Here is a 16,345-nt window from a genome sequence, read left to right as displayed (position 1 = left end):
GGTTAGGGGCACTCATGGGGACCTCTGTCCAAGAGGGGCTGAAGTCATTTGGTGGCCAGTCATGAAGATTGACACAAGGGAACTGGTTTCCAGTACCGAGGCCACAGGTGGCCAGTGGACAGCCTGGATGGCTAGCAGTGGCAGTTCTGTCATCAGGCACGAGCGGTCCTGACACCTACATCCATAGTAGTGGCATGTGTGGGGAAAGCAAGGAGGACCTTGTGTCGTTTGGAGGCGGGAGAAGCTGTGGTCTGGCCCTGACAGGGTAGATGGCCCAGCCACCTGAGAGGTTGTGTTGGATCAGATGCAGCCCACCCTGTGCTGTTTCCCATCTGTTTCCTCAGGCCCAACTCCACCTGTCGCCCAGTGTGATAGGCTGCAGCCTGGACTTATGTCGTGGGCCCAGCCAGGGCTGAGCTCGTGGGGCCTCAGAGAGAACCTGCCTTAGGAGAGAGGCCAGAGGAAGGGCTGTGGCATATCCAACTTGCCTCAGAGGTAACATGATTCCTGGATATGAGACTTTTTCCATTTGTCAAATTGGTTTTCACTTCTGGTTCCAGAGTGAAGATAAGCTGGGCCAGCTGTCAGTAGGCCACCAGGCTGCCTTCCTCCCTTGAATGGCTGTCTCTGCCTTCCCCCTGGCCACCAGATCCTGAGTCTCACCTGTGCAGTCCCTCTCTCTCACTGTGGCTTGAGTCATCTTCCTAAACACACACTTGAAGCATGAGCCCTTTAATGCTGTAGCTGGACACCTGGTCCTGTGCGTGCTCCTACGTCCTGGACCTAGAAGCTATCCTTGGTGCCTCTTCTGTGCTCCCCAAAGCATCAATACACACATCTCTCATTGCCCTGATCAGAAAGTGCTGGGATTACCTGTCTATGCCTCCCTTCAGAGTAAGCACCTTAAAAGCAGGGGCTTCGGTGCAGTTTTCTGAACCAAACTCCATCATGAATGGGACTAAGGAAGCGTGGGAGGTGCCTTCTATAGCTGGTAATTGCTCAGTGGTCTGAAGAGAGGAATGGTCTACATCTCAGCCTTCTGCCTGACCTGAGACCCCTGGGCAGACCATGCCATTGAGGGGCCAGTAGCCTCAAAACTCACGCTGGAGTAGGAAAGCAGATGGTAATGGCACTAAGCTTCCACATAGAGAACCTACTATGTACCAGCACTGATTCCCAATGTTTATGCGTCCTGTCTCTAACCCTCACACAGCCCTGGGAGGTATGGGTTATAAAAAACATCCCTCTGATGAAGAAATTGAGGTCTAGAGGGGTTGACTTGCCTAGAGTCCCACAGCTGGTAACTATCGGGGTAGGGATCAGAATTCATGCTGGTCTCATCTCAAAGTCCATTTTTTTTTCCATGACTCCACCCAGGCCCTTTGTAAGTGTGGCCTGTGGGAACAAGGCTGCTCCAGAAAGGGCCATTCCAGCCCAAAGAGCATGTGCTGTTTGTTTCTTACCCAGCATTCTGTCAGGGTCCCTGGCATGAGAATCTGACAAGTCATGTAAACTCTTACAGCCGTGAGCCCTGACGTCAGGGCCAGCTCCTTTTCTGTTAGTGTTTCCTAATTGGTATTATCTCAGCAGTTGCTTTAGAGATTTGACTTTGATGAAAAAAAATTAATTACATAATGAATTACTCTCCGAAGACCAGGCTGTTGTGTCATGGCTCAGCCACGTGTGGGGCAGGGAGCCGGCTGAAGGGGGGTGTTTGGGATGAGTTGACGTGCATCCCCCCACCGTGTGCCTCTGCATTTTTTTGTGGTGACTACAAGATGAATTGGGACTTGAATGGCCTGCGGGGATAACACACCAGGGTATGGGCCACAGGGAAACATCTGCGCCATTTTGCTCCTAACGGACCAGAGAAAGCTGAGTGCGTAAGAAGCCTTGTTTTGAAATGTGTTTTCAAAATAAAGGGTTTCATAACAACCATGATTGCAGAAACAACTGCTGATGGGAATAACTTCCTGGAAAGCAGAGGCCTCCATGAGAGCCGGGATTTAAAAGGCCCAGCCGAGTTCCAAATCTAATTGAAGTTGAGCCCTGCTTTTTTGTGCGCGTGTGCACACATGTACACACACACACACACACACACACACACTCATGCATATGTGGGTGCCTCCCTCAGGCTCAGGCTTTGTTGTTAGCTTCTGATACTCCACCCAGGACCACTGAGCTTTTGTTTCAAGGCCTGGGGTAAAATAGGAGGCTCATGGGTACTCCCCATTCTTCCCCATTCTGAAGTCCCTGGTCTAAACAGAGTGGCTGGAGGGAACTCCTGCACAGGTTGCCTAGAGCTGAACTATGTGTCTCTGTCCTCTGGTCACATGATTGGACCAGAGATGGAGGCTCAGCCAAAGGCGGCATCTCATAGGCTAATGAGTGGTCTGTGGGATGGATGGTCTGTTGTAGGATGCTGTCCAATAGAGACTCAACATTTGTTATTGCGGCTATGGGACCCAATCAGATCCTCTCGTTTGTGGATTCCAGAAAGGAGAATAGCTGCCGGAAAGCAGGCAGAGAAAAGGTGGAAGTCAAGAGATTCTTAGAAACTGTGAGACAGCAGGATACTTGGTGGCAAGAGCTATTGAAAGAACAGCTTGGCAACAGGAGGAGACAGAAGAAGACTGGGTCATAAGACTGTCAGAACTTTGGAGCTGCAGAGGCCTCCAGAAGGTAACAGCTATTCCTCATGGCTGAGCACCTACATGTCTCTGCACGGCCTTACCAACAAGCATGCATTCCTGGAGGTCCTTTTGAACTTATTTAGCTTCTTGCTCCCTAATGGAATCTAGCCAGCCAAGGGTCCACCATGTTTTTGCCTGTGGAGATGGTTGTGTTGGGTACCACAGATGAGCAAAAAGAGAAGATTTTTGCAAGGGGAATTTCCAGTCTTGGCACGGTCTTCTTTGCACCCTTCCTTGGGCTTTTGGGAGGGGGAAGGTGGCTGTGAGACCCTCTGCTTCCCAGGGGGAGGTTGATGGGGGTGCTGTGCTGAGACTGGGGACCCTTGGAAGTCCAGGGAGACCAGAAGAGAGTCCCACAGAGATGGAAGGACATGGTTCTGCTTTGGATTTGGAAGGGGTCTTGCTGCATTTTTCCAATGTGCGGTCAAAAAAACTCAAAACTTTTTCCTAACGCTTTCCTCTCTTCATTTTAAAGTCACTCTGTATGCACAAAAAGACAGTACATGTGCTTTTGATTTCTTTACCCTGAGATCATCACCCTTTCTCTCTAGAGAAATCCCAGGTCTCAGAAACCTTTGGAGACATTTAAGCCCTCCACCCCCTCTTAAAACCAGGACCCTGCATGCTGCTAAACACAAATGGGTGTGGAAGGTCTCAACCAAGACAGAAAGCATTCTTCCCTGCTTGATCCAGTGTGATTAGGGCCAACCTAAGTAGCAGCCACATTCCCAGGAAACCAGGCCTTGGAGAAATCAGCACCTGGTATGAAGACACCGAAGACTGAAAGGAATAGCAGTGGGTGTCAAGTTGTAAATGATAGTCAAAAGCTGACTTGCATATTGCATCACCTAGTTGCCACACTCTGTCTTCTCTTCCCTCAGCCCTGGGGATTGGAGGCTCACATCCTGTACACTGGCCAGTATTCTGCTCTTGGCAGAGGCTCAGGGGGTGTGGGTGTGGGTCCTCAGGGTCCACCCTTCCTGCCTCTTGTCTCCAGGAGAGCAGTGCCTTCCAGGTAACCTGATGTTGATGGTGATGAGGCAGGCCAGTAGAGGTGACAGGTTCTGTGCATGAACTGCCAGGAACTCATTCTGGGCCAGTTCTGTGGGGGAGAGGACCATGTTGCATTCACTCAGGCCTAGAAATGGCTGTGCTCTCCTGAGATGCTAAGTGCATGGACCACCTGGCCTCAAGCGCTAGCTTTGCTGCTTACCAGGTTGGAGGCCCTGGACCAGTTGCTTTTGTACCTGTGCCTCAGTTTCACCATCTATAAGATGGAGATAATAATAGGTCTCCTGTGATTGTGTCTCCCATGATCAAAGATGTAGGAGTGTTTGTCATGCTGTACCTACCTGACATCCAGCAAATGCTCTTCAAATGTTTGCTGTTATCAAAAATGACATGTTTATGAATGAAATGATAATGGTGTCTTTGATTTGCTTTAAAATAATATGGGAATTGGAAGTGGGTTGGTATACACATGAAATGGGCCAGCCATGAGCTGACAGTTGTTGAAGCTGGGTGATGGGTACACAGGGGTTCATTATATCATTCTTTCTATTTTTGTTTTTGAAACTTTCCATAATAAAAAGAAAAAACTCATAATGAAAAGTTATATGCATATGTATATGTATATTAATGGATGTATATATGTATATTAATATGAGAAATAATGTTTATAGCAGAACGTAATAAGGTATTACAGTGTACAAGCTGATTTTAAGTGCTATGCTGATGAACTTTTATTGATTGATTGACTGTAGGGAGAGAGGGTACATATGCATGAGTGAAGGGGAGGGACAGAGGAAAAGGGAGAGAACCTTAAGCAGGCTCCACACCCAGCATGGAACCCAACACTGGGCTCCATCTCATGACCCTGAGACCAATCAAGAGTCGGACGCCTAACCTCACCAGCACTCAGGTGCCCCTGCTAATGAACTTTTAAATTTTAATACTTATGTATTTAAAATGTAATTAATTATAGCAAGTGGTATGAAATATTTCCTTTAAAAATAAGGTTAAGTAGGAAGATTGAATTGATTTGATGAGAGGGAATTAAGATAATGAGAGAAGAAGAGGTTATCTGGATATGGCAAACATGATGGCAGTAGAAATTGAATTCTGGAAGTTTTGGGAATATTAAAATTCTAATGAGGAAGGGCTCATGTTCATTTCTCTGAGTGCATGCTGTGTTGGCCTTATGGAACCATTTATTTGGAAGGTTCAGCGTGGGAGTCACAGCAGCAAGAGACAGGTGGGAGACTGGGCTTTGGAGATGTACAGACCTCGATTAGTTCTTGAGTCTACAACTTAATTGCTGTGTGACATTGGCCAAATGACCTACCTGCTCTGCGCCTTGTTTCTTCATCTGCAAAACTGAGGTGTTACTATGTATCTTAAAATACCCTTGTGAGAATTAAATGATATGATACCTGTGGTGTGCCTGGCATAGTGCGTGGTATGTAATAAGTGCTTAAAAAATGGTAGTGCACTAGTAGTCCCCAAAATGGGAAAGAAGTAGAACAGGCAAAGTACATGTCTGAGGTCTGGGCACAGTTCTTGCAGGTTGAGACTTTATTTTTTATTTTTTAAGATTTTATTTATTTATTCATGATAGATACACAGAGAGAGGAAGAGACATAGGCAGAGGGAGAAGCAGGCTCCCTGTGAGGAGCCTGATGTGGGACTCAATCCCAGGACCTGGGGATCACGACCTGACCCAAAGGGAGACCTCAACCACTAAACCACACAAGCACCCTATGGGTTCAGACTTTAATTCAGAACAAGTTTACTCCTACCTGAGACACAGTTGTAAATGAGTGTGTTTTTTGTTTGCTTTGCTGTTCTCCTAGTCTGTGCCTCCTGAGAAGTGGACAAGAGGCAAGTGGGGACATGCTGGGCAGACGGAAGGGGGAGCCTGTCGATTGACACAATTGGCAGGTCCTTAGGTACAGGACATATCCTGCAGTTCTTTGCCTTGTTCTGAAAACACCATTGGTTTCAGTTGCTTGAAACGGCTCCCACCCCAGCCAAGCCAAGTTTTGCTGTCTATAATTCACAAATAACAGTCTTTACTGAGTATCTGCTGTGCTCCAGGAATTAGCCTCCACATTCATTTTCTGACTCAACTGCCCTGACAGCCCTCCAAACAGGGAGTCACTGTTCCCATCACAGCTGATGACACTGAGGCTGAAAGAATGCGGTGACTGCCTGATGACCCCACAGCAGGTGAATGGCGAGGTCAGAACAGACTGGCTGTAATTTCAGAGCCCATGTGCTTGGTCACAGGACTCCACCAGCATTCTATCTGAGGGCTCCCGGACTCCTCAAGAACTGGACATCCCCTCTTCCTAGGGTATGGTCCAGGTCCTGGCCTAGGGGCATAAGGCCTCACCAAGTCAGCTTTTGGGGGCAGCTGCCTGGTGGCCAGGGGCCAACTGAATGTGGCTGCAGCCTGGCATATATGTGGTTCTCCTCAGTCTAAAGACCCTTTAGCCATTTACACTTAAAAGTGCAAACTCTGCCTATCTTCAGAAGACAGGTTTTGAATATTTGCAGATTGTATTTGTAGGTCACAAGAACCTTATCTTTTTATGTGTGATGGAAGGGTAAGGAAGGAAAACATATGCCTTGGTTTCTGCCACTTGTACCCAGAATCCCAGAGATAATGATTGTTTGAGATTCCCAGTAGTATGTTCATGGATTTTCAAAAACTTCCCACAAATCCGGCAGTTCTCTGTAGATACCCATAGGCATCTAGCATTTCCAAAGAGAAAAACAGTAGCCCATGGTTTAGAAATGGTAACATCCATTAACTGAATTCACATAACTTCTAAATGGAACCATCCCCATCCAGAAATGTACAGTCACTTCCAGCACCCACACTAGGAAACTCTCAGAAGATACAAGATAGGACCACAGGTAAAGGGGAAAATATGCCAGCACTTACATTGCTTTTTAAAAGATAATTCCCCCGAGGGCTCTATAGTTACTCCAAAAAATGTTTCCATTGCTCCATGATTTTGGGGGGTTTCTTCTATGTGACTGCCTTCAGAACCCAATACATGTTCATTTCATTGTCTCTAAGGCAAATCTTTGTCTTTAAGGGCAGATTTGGATTTTAGAAAGTCCCAGTGTCAATTCAAGCTCAGCAAAATGAAGTGTATGTGTGAGTGTAGTTGTGTCAGTTACCAGTTGCCACAGTATTGCTGCAAAAGAAACAACCAGGAAAACCTCAGGCCCACAACAAATATCATTTAGCTCATGACCCTGCAGGGATTCAGGTGATCTGGGCTGGGTCTGGATAATCGTGGCAGGTCTTGCTCGTGTGTCTGTAGTCAGCTGATCTTGGCTGAGCTTGCTCAGATATCTAGGGAAGAGCTGGATGACAGTTGATCAAGAATGGCCTCACCTGAATATCTGGGGGACACAGCTGTGTTTGACTTGTCTTTCATCCTCCGTCAGGCTAGCTGGGGGCATATTTTCATGGTGATGGTAGGGTATAAAGAAAAAGAAACCTCAGTGCACAAGTCCATTTCAAGCCTGTGCATTATTTCTGCTAACATCTCATTGGCCAAAGCAAGTCAGAGGGCAAAAGATACGAATACAAGGAGAAGTGAAGAACTGTGAAGTTTTTTGGTCATCTATCACAGTGATTAAATTAAAGTTGCCATGCTATTGCAGTGACTAAATTGGAACGTGTTTTTGTTCCCAAGGGAGTTGTGGCCTCAAAATTCTGATCGTGATCTTACGGGTAGTCAGTGAATTGTCCCAAAGAAGTGTTCCAGACGATTGTCTGAGGGGACGATTCCAAATGATCCCTGACAACAGCAGATCTTTGAAGGAAGGGTATGGCCTATGAGGTGACTGTGGGGAGGATAGTGACTGCTCCCCTTTTCTCAAAGGAAGAAAAGTTTTTGTCTCTTTTTTTATACTTAGAAAAGGAGAAATATCTAATACCTTTTTCAGCAAATTGTAAAACCTTTCTTTAATCCTGTGCCAAAACTTGACCAGCCAAAGTTTTTCAAAGGCTAGTTGTCATGTGGAACCTGAAACCGTGTAACTGTACTTTCCTTTGTACACTATTGTACTAAAATATATTGGTTCATTGTGTATATTTTGTTAATCTTTATCCATGCATGATTTCATAATATTATCCACTGGTCATTTAGAACACATTGGTTCATTGAATCATGTAGATCTTCCAAATATTAAATATATCTTTTTTGGGGGAATATTTTTAAATTGAAGTATAGTTGACACGCACAATGTTACATTAGTTTCAGGTGTGCAACATAGTGATTCAACAAGTCTCTACATCATGCTCCAGATCACTGCAAGTATGGCTGCCATCTGTCCCCATACAAGGTTTTTACAGTACCACTGACTGGATTCCCTGTGCTGCACCTTTCATCCCTGTGACTTATTTATTCCATACTGGAAGTCTGTACCTTCCACTCCCCTTCATTCATTTTCTGCCATCCCCCACCTCTCTGGCAATCATTTATTGGTCTGTTTTCTGCTTTTTGTTTGTTTATTCATTTGTTTTGTTTTTAGATTCCACATGTAAGTGAAATCATATGGTATTTGTCTTTCTCTCTGATTTATTTCACTTAGTTTAATACCCTCTAGGTCTATCCTGTTGTGGCAAATGGCAAGATCTCATTCATTTTTTTTTAAAGATTTTATTTATTTATTTGGGAGAGATAGAGAGTGCACAAACTGGGGGGAGGGTCAGAGAGAGAGGGAGAAGCAGGACCCCCGCAGAGCAGGGAGCTGGCTGCAGGGCCTGATCCCAGGACCCTGAGATCATTACCTGAGCCTCAGGCAGACACTTAACTAACTGGGCCACTCAGGTGCCCCCTCATTCTTTTTTTATGGCTGAGTAATATTCTGTTACATATTCCATATATATCCCACATCTTTTTTGTTCATTTATCTATTGATGGACCTTGGGTTGCTTCCATATCTTGGCCATTATAAATAATGCTGCAATAAACACAGGAGTGCATATATCTTTTTGAATTAGTATTTTTGCTTTCTTTGGGTAAATATTCAGTAGTGGAATTACTGGATCATATAGTATTTCTATTTTTAATTTTATTTGAGGAAACCCCAAACTTTTCCACAGTGGCTGCACCAATTGGCATTCCCACCAAAAGTGCATGAGGGTTCCCTTTTCTCCAAATCCTTCCTAACAAGCGTTATCTCTTATCTTTTTGATTCTAGCCATTCTGACTGGTGTGAGATGATATCTTGTTGTGGTTTTGATTTGCATTTCCCTGATGATAAGTGATGATGAGCATCTTTTCATGTGTCTGTTGGCCATCTGTGTATCTTCTTTGGAGAAATGTCTGTTCATGTCTTCTGACTATTTTAATCAGGTTATTGTTATTATTTTGGCATTGAGTTGTATAAGTTCTTTATGTATTTTGGATATTAACACCTTATTGAATATATCATTTGTAAATATCTTCACCCATTCAGTAGGTTGCCTTTTTGCTTTGTTGATGGTTTCCTTTGCTTTTTATTTTGGTATAGTCTCAATAGTTTATTTTACTTTTGTTTCCCTTGCCTGAGGAGACATATCTAGTAAAATGTTACAACAGCTGATGTCAAAGAAATTACTGCCTATGTTTTCTTTTAGGAGTTTTATGATTTCATGTCTCACATTTAGGTCTTTAATCCATTTATTTTTGTGTATGGTGTAAGAAAGTTGCTCATTTTCATGTCACTGTCTAATTTTCCCAGCACCATTTACTGAAGAGACTTTCTCCCATTGTATATTCTTGCCTCCTTTGCTGTAGATTCATTGACCATAGAAGTACAGGTAGGATGATGCTCTTTTGGATGAAGGGCTGAGAGATCCATTTTGGCTTGTTAAGAGTGAACTAAATTTGCATTGAGAATCTTACCTTGCAGTCTCCAAATGATAAACTGGTCTCTAATGTGTATATTGCCTTTTATTTCTCTCTGCAATAGCCAAGCCCTCAATAGGGAAGATGTAATCTTTTGGTAACTCTAATTTTCTTGGCAAGTTGAGGTTTCTAGGCCGTAGCTACTAACCCCTATCCTTTTTCACTTTGGCCAATGAAACCATCAAGGAGTGGAATTAAGTGGGATGCACAATTACTTTGTCACCCATCTCCCATACCCAGAGACATTTGCTGAGCATCCTTTGTGCTTTGTGTCAGGCACTAGGCATACAGAGACACACAGGAGTTAGGGAGGAGGGTGGGGTTGGAGATAAAAGAGAGGAGGAGGCCTTCATGGACCAGTGATAATGAATTACTATGAAACTGAGAAGCATTTTAATCCAGTCCTCTGCACCTGAGGTTAAACACACACGCGCGCGCGCGCGCACACACACACACACACACACACACACACACTCATATGCCTGCACACAAGACAAAATACCAAAGACAGATAAGAGAGAGTGCCTGCTTTCAGAAAGCTCAGAGAGTGGTGGGAGAGACACATGTACACACTAAACTATTGCATTAGTAAGTGACAAAGGTCATAAAAGAGGGCTAAGTATAGGATACTTTAAGGGGTCAAAGGAGGAGCATCTCTCCCTGTATGGGAGGGCTTCTCAGCAGAGGTGACATTTGAATTGGGTCTCCAAGAATAACTAGGAATTTGCAGGCAGCACAGTTGTCATATGCAGAGGTGTGACACAGCAAATCTTACTTGGAAAGGGGTAGGGCATGACAGAGAAGCAGAAAGTTTGGAATTTTGTAGGGAGTGGATACAAGATTGGAAGGTTGGAGGAGGGCAGATTGGGATGGGAACCCTGTGATGGTGAGGACTCCCAGGCAGGGGCACTGGGAATGGAGTGAAGGGACTGATTGGAGGGGGCTGGAGGGGTACTGGGAAGGGCTCAGGGGCTGACAAGGTGAGGGAGAGGTCAAGGTCAAGACTGTCATCTGGCTTTGGTAACTGAGGGGGAGTAAAGAGGTATGTAGAAGAAGGCTGTGCACAAGAAGGCAGTGTTGGTCAGTTATGTAATTAGTGTACCAGAGAGAGTGAGGCTGAAGTCAGGAGGACCTGGGTTTAGAATCCTGGGTTCACCACTGTGTGCATTTGGGCAAGTTGTTTACTCTCAATAAGGCTCAATTTTCTCATCTGTAAAACAGAGTTAATACATAGACTCATTTGAGTGCTAAATTATATTGTGGGTTTAAAATCCCTGGCATAGAGCCTGGTACATGTCAGGTGCTCCAGTTAACCCAGACAAGGCAGGCAGGCAAGGGAGGAGCCATTTGGGGGGACAGAGATTACTCTTGGGAATGATAGGCACTGCTGCACGATCCCCTGTGAACACCCCTGAACTGCACCCTTGGCTTGGGCTGAGCAAGTAGGCACTTGTGAGGGGTGCCAAAATCTGGGTGAAGAAGATAGGTCAGAGGAGTTTGAAGGCAGGTGTGTGTGTGTGTGTGTGTTTCCTATGAAATATAGAGCCTACAGGTATAGGCAAGGGTGGCTACAACATTCTGCTGCTTCTAGTAGTCCTTCTTGATCTAGGCTCTTAACTCTGTCTTTGAATCCCACTCTCAAACCAGGGAGGTGCGTGGGGCAGACATTGGTCCTAAGGATCCACACTGAGGTCAGTGAAAACCAGGAGGATCAGTGAGTCCAGTGGGCTGTGAGCGCCTCTTGGCTCAGTTGAGCACACTCATGAATAGTCACTGTCCCTCCTTTAAAACCTCATGCCCTGGGTACAGAAGGGCAGCTCAACTGGCTTTGTCTTTGTAAATATGAATAGAGCCTGGTGCCTACAGTGGGTCAGCAGGATGGGTTGACAGGGGAGTGGGTATAAGGGCTGGAGATGCCCCAGGGCAGACAGACAGACAGACACACACACACACACACCAGATTCAGGATGCAAGGTCTCAGGTCATTTAAAGAGGAGCAGCACAAATACCAGGAGCCAGCATCTCCAGATAGAAGTCGCATCCCTGGTCAGGGCGAACACAACATGAACTCCTGAGGCCTGGCACTGCTCTTTTGCCACCACCTCTTCCATCAGGCACGGCTCTGACCTGCAGAGAAGCAGCCGGGCTGGGTACCTGTGCTCAAAGCATCCACCGATGCAAAGATCAAGATGTGAGGCATTTTATTTTATTTTATTTTATTTTATTTTATTTTATTTTATTTTATTTTATTTATTTTATTTTTTCATTTATTTACTTACTTATTTACTTATTTATTTGATGTGAGGCATTTTAAAAGCAGTAGCCATCTCTGCTGTGCCCTGGGAAGCCTGAGCACATTTTCTGAATGCGGGAGGTGTCCTTAAGTATTTCTCCAAAGGCTGTCGAGCATGTAGTGGGTGCCCTCCTTCATGCATGTGCTCAGTACTTTGGGGAAGGCCTGAAGAAAGACCCAACCTCTGTTTTCAGTGAGCTGGTGGTCAGCAACCACCATGCCAATTACTAGGTAGGGAACAGAGAACCTTAAAGGAGGGATTACACATTTTCCTACCCGTTCACTCAGCAAGTGTCCTGGAGCCCCTCTCTCTCCTGGCCAGGAGCTACAAGCTACTTTTGTAGCTCACAGCCTGGTTTAGGGGTAGAAGTATGATTCGGGCTGGAGTAGAGAGAAGCCCAAGTGCTTTGTGGGCATAGATGACACAGCCTCTGAGGATGGTGATCCTGGAGTTGAACCTCAAAGGCTGAGCAGGATTTGGGGCAGGCCAGGTGAAGACTGGGGGGCCAAGAGAGAACAGTGTAGGGGTCAGATGGACTGACGGTGGTCACCCCGGCAGGGCCCCTGGGCTCCTAAACCAGGCTCCAGTGTTCTGCAGAACTCTTCCCAAGCCTGGCTGGTGGCGAGGCAGGATCCGACAGAGAAGGAAGGTGACAATGGCTGTCCCAGGGGCTCCTGCTGACCAGATGGTTTTCATCGTGGGGAGAGGGGGGTAGAGAGCGGAGAGTTAAATGCTGGTTCTGCTGTGCACGGCCTCGAGAGCTGCAGCCGTGACACCCTGCTTCTTTGAATCTCAGTTTTGTTATTAGAAGTGACTCTTTTTAGAGTTCTCTGAAAAGGCTATTGCAAGAGCTGAATGAGGTGGTATATAGGGCACTCAGCCAGGGCCCGTGGTGAGGTGGATGCACATGCTTGGTGGCTAGCAGAGCGTCATGTGCCATATGAAGGGCAGGACCTGTGCCGCCACAGGAGACAGTGAAGGAAGAGCCCGGATGATGTCACTCATGGGCAGTGGAGGAGGGGTCCTTAGCCTGAATCTTCACATCCTGTATTGCTAGCTCTGCAGGGAGGGTTAGTGGAGGCAGCTTCTGTTCACCCTTAGGTGTGGTGAGAGGGGACACTGAGACCCACAGTCCTGTCCCTCATTCCTGTTCTACACAGGATTTGACTCAGAGCAGGGGATGCTCATATCCCCATCTGAGTGGTGGTTGCTTAGTCCCACCTGTCCCCAATGCCATGCAGGCAGTTATCCTGTGGTAGGTTGGCCAAGGCCTCTGGTGCCAGGAGTCCACAGTGAGGGTGGGGCCTTTTGGGAATGGACTGAAGGAAGCTGAAAACTGGGATGAGCCTGGAGCCATGATAACAAGCCATCCCACCGTGGGCACCATGGTGCTCTGCTCAGATTGCTTCTCCAGGGAGTGTCAACTCCCATCACCCAACTGCTGGAAGTATCACTGCTGATGGCCCACAGCTTTGTCCCGACTGAACCCTGCTCTCTACTCCTGAAAACTGCCCTACCTAAAGGTTACAGCCCCTCCTAGGGACAGCCTGTGGGCCAATACCTGGCTGATGTGGGGACACCAAGGCCCAGCCAACAGGATCACCTGAGGCCTCAGTTGCAGATTGAACTGTGTGTGGGCCAGCTTCTCCCTCTGCCCAGTCCTGCATTCTTCACTTCCTACTCGTATCTTATTCAGGGGCACCCCCAGTAGGACTTCTGGACACAGTTCTCTGTCTCAGAGTGATTTTGGGGAGTCCAATCTATGAGAGTTGGTACCCAGAATGGTTCTGAGAATCAGGCTCTAAAATGTGATCACTCACCAGGTGGCTGGCCATTGGGATCCCACTGTGGATGAGAGGTGAGCACGCGCAGCTCCTGGTGTGTCGTACAGGTGTAGTTGCTACGGCTCCTACCTTGGTGAACTGGGACGAGATGCTGATGGGAGCAGCTACGGGCTGCTGTGTCATCTCTGGCATTTGAGGGAAAGAAAGAAATGGCAACAACTATGAACACTGCAGAATTAGGTGGCTGCTGCTGAGCTCGTTGATTTGTTGAGGACAGATGATGGTGGGCTCTGGGTAACAAATCACCAATTTAAGGCAGAATGGGAGGACAAGAGTGCCTGGCTGGTTTTGTTTAAGGAAACACTGATCTTATACAGCCAAGGCAGAAAACTGGACTTAAATATGAAAGTAGCAAGACTTCAGGGGCTGCATTCCCAGCTCCAGTGAGCCTTGCGCACAAGTCTAAGGCACTTGAGATGGGAGTGTCTGGGTACATGCAACTGAGAATCTTGAACTCCCAGAGTCCTCCAAACATGCCTGGCAGAGGTAGCCCAATCTCCATTATTGGAAGACAGCAGTCTTCTCCCCACCCCACTACCTGTTTGAAGATCACACAAAGACCTCAAATAAAGCAAGGCAGGTACTTTATAAGACAGTGTTTATGCTGAGTAGTATTCCTTTGTGTAGATAATCATAATTTGTTTGTCCAGTGACATTTGGGTTGATGGACATTTGGGTTGTTTCTGGGTTTTGTTTTTTTATATTACAAATAAAGCTGCTTTGAACACTTACATACACACACACACAAAAAGACAATGCTCAACTCCCTTGGGTTTTATCCCCATTTCTCTTCCTGGCAACTAGACCAATAGCAAGGATCAAATCCCAGAGGAGCAGACTGGGGAGGTGCTGGCCTGCTGAGGAGGGCAGGCTCTGCCTAACTTGTTATATGAATGGAAGGAGTTGGGAGGGTGTGCATGAGGTTGGATCAAGGTGCTATATCAGGGGAGGAAGAATATAAAGCTGGAGAGATGAGAGTTTATTTTTATTTTATTTTTTTTATTGGAGTCCAATTGGCCAACACATAGCATAACACCCAGTGCTCATCCCGTCAAGTGCCCCCCTCAGTGCCCATCACCCATCACCCCAATCCCCCGCCCACCTTCCTTTCCACTACCCCTTGTTCATTTCCCAGAGTTAGGTGTCTCTCATGTTCTGTTATCCTCACTGATATTTTCACTTATTTTCTCTCCCTTCCCCTTTATTCCCTTTCACTACTATTTATATTCCCCAAATGAACGAGACAGATGAGAGTTTATTGATATGATAGTGCATACAGGATTTAGCATCCTGGCAAGAACCCCAGGAGACTGTGCTAATATGCTACTGGGGTAGCTTTTGGAAACTTGGCAAAAGTGATGGCCTACACAGTGAAATAGACACGACAGATGGCTGTGGCAGACAGGGTGGAAGGGGTCAAAAGACCTAGAGAGGAGGGTGGATGTACTATGTAAGGTTGGGAAAAGTCAGCTATGTTCCATAGGAGGGCCAAGAGGACATTTTGTTTACTCAAGTGATAAGGAATGTGTTGAGTCAGCATCACTGAGAGGCTCAGTGGACCAGGACTAATGTTAGTAAGAGCTGCTGTTACAGTACCAGACTCCCTTGTAGCGATGAGAAGTGAGAGGATCTCAAACGTAGAGGCCAAATAGCAGTTCTTAAGTCTCAGAAGCAAGGTAGGCACAACTAGTGAGACTAGAGGCAAAATCTCAGCAGAGCGGGAGGGTTCCACCTGTGTAATACTACATACGGAGATGGTTAAAGGACCACGGTCTTCCTTACAAGACAGATGGGCAGCTCGCAAGGAGAGGTTTCTTTGAGGAAGGAAGCAACTCAGAAGCAACTGTACTTAGTGAGAATTATTCTGGACCATTTCCAAAGTTGTGTAAGCTCATCTGCTCAGGTAACCATGCCAGGTGCACTGGAGAGAATACTCAGATTTTTCCAGAACCTGAAAATTTTTTTAGACTTTTCACTGAGTCTTAATTGACACTGAAACCCAGAGACCCAAAGAGCCATCGTGGCTTCCCTAGAATGGAAGCATATAAAGTCCATGGATAAATGGGTCTTGGCCCAGATCTAACTCATAGGGGGTCCACTGAACCCATGGATCACCAGAAGGTCATTGCCCCAGGTGCCAAATATGCAATTAGAATGGGCTTGCTGGGCAGTTTGCAGAACCCCCACATTAATTTCTTAACCTGAGGGGTAAGAATGATTATAGTAGGAAAAGCCAAGTGGAAGGTTCTGAAACTGCCTTCCTCCCCTGTCAAGACAGGACATAAAATGCCTCATCCCCTGGGAGGGGTGGCATTTGTGTTACCCTCAAAGACTTAAAGGACATAATATCCCTATTTAATTCATCAGTCTGGTATCTACAGCATCTTGTTGTATTCTGATGGACAACAGTGGACTACCCATACTTAACCAATGGTAAACTGACCTGCCCAACTAGCTGGTCAGCCTAGCCTGTTGATATTGGACAGACCTGACCAGGTAACATAAACCTGACTCAGACAGCAAGACGCCATAATCCTGAGGTAGTGACAGCAGATACTCAGCAGAGGCACCTGGATGTTAAAATCTAGAAACATGTA

The 16,345-nt window shown here is 46.2% G+C and overlaps 1 protein-coding gene across 1 annotated transcript in view; it reads left to right on the top strand.

The window, feature by feature from the left end:
* Nucleotides 1–2,160: 2,160 nt before the first annotated feature.
* The window catches only part of LOC144293815 (uncharacterized), a 174,279-nt gene continuing 160,094 nt past the window's right edge, over nucleotides 2,161–16,345 (top strand). The window contains exon 1 of the mRNA XM_077864960.1: nucleotides 2,161–2,682. The gene's annotated coding sequence lies outside the window, so the exon portion shown is untranslated. The remainder of the gene's footprint in view (nucleotides 2,683–16,345) is intronic.

The sequence above is a fragment of the Canis aureus genome, chromosome 22 (assembly GCF_053574225.1).
Source record: "Canis aureus isolate CA01 chromosome 22, VMU_Caureus_v.1.0, whole genome shotgun sequence".
Lineage (NCBI taxonomy): Eukaryota > Metazoa > Chordata > Mammalia > Carnivora > Canidae > Canis > Canis aureus.
This window is presented reverse-complemented; position numbering and strand designations above follow the sequence as displayed.